At 53.0% G+C, this 809-nt stretch overlaps 1 protein-coding gene across 1 annotated transcript in view; it reads left to right on the top strand.

The window, feature by feature from the left end:
- Positions 1-6: 6 nt before the first annotated feature.
- Positions 7-809, top strand: part of LOC119592355 (choline O-acetyltransferase-like) — a gene marked incomplete in the record, with an annotated part of 212,829 nt that continues 212,026 nt past the window's right edge. Inside the window, 1 exon segment of the mRNA XM_037941182.1 lies at positions 7-280.

The raw sequence follows: 809 nt of genomic DNA, 5'->3' as shown, positions 1-809 counted from the left end.
CTCGCCCGGTGCACGCCCTCGCCGCCTCTCCCGCCGCAGCCCACGCCTACACCTGCTCCTTCGCCAGGCGCGACGGGCTTATCTCTTCCTTACACGCCGCGCCCGCAGTTCTGGCCTGTCTCTCGCGCCCTCCCGAGTCGAAGCGCACGTCGCGGGGCTGCAACACCTTCGTAAGGAGTGACTTTTGTTTGACAGTGTTGGCACCCTCCTCTGTGTCGAGGCGGCACTAGCTACCTGTGTGGCCGTCGCTCGCGTCCAGGCACACCGACCCCTCCTACAGGTAGGTGCCCAGGCCATGACCTTACCTGTATGGTGACCTTAGTCGTCCCTTTGTGTTACTGCAGTGTGTACGCTCGTTCAGTGCTGGAATGCAGGACCGGTAACAAAGAAAAGGTAATATTGACCCGCAAGTGCAATGCCATCACGCACAGGCGTAGCTCGCTATTTCATACGATTAGAAAAAAGGGAAATATATATATGTATAAGGAGAAAAAAAATCCAAAGACAATATTCTGTCATCCCCACGATTAATGAAATCTCCCTCACACCCGCGCTCTTCGAGAAGTCCACCCTGTTAAAATGACAACAAAACGAATCAATAAAAACGCTGTCGGAAAAAAGTAGACAAAATAAAGAGGAAAGAAACAGCAACAAAGCATACAAATACCAAAGGTCGTCGCTTAGCTTTGATATTTGCATAGGGATACAATCAATACATAGTATATGCTTTGGCCAGAGGTGCGGTCATGCGCGGTGGGGCCGTCGCTGCGGGCCGGCGGCTCACCTGACCGCACTCCCGAAATTGGCCT

The sequence above is a fragment of the Penaeus monodon genome, chromosome 30 (assembly GCF_015228065.2).
Source record: "Penaeus monodon isolate SGIC_2016 chromosome 30, NSTDA_Pmon_1, whole genome shotgun sequence".
Lineage (NCBI taxonomy): Eukaryota > Metazoa > Arthropoda > Malacostraca > Decapoda > Penaeidae > Penaeus > Penaeus monodon.
Note: the sequence above shows the minus strand (reverse complement) of the source record. Positions and strands in the feature narration are given on the sequence as shown.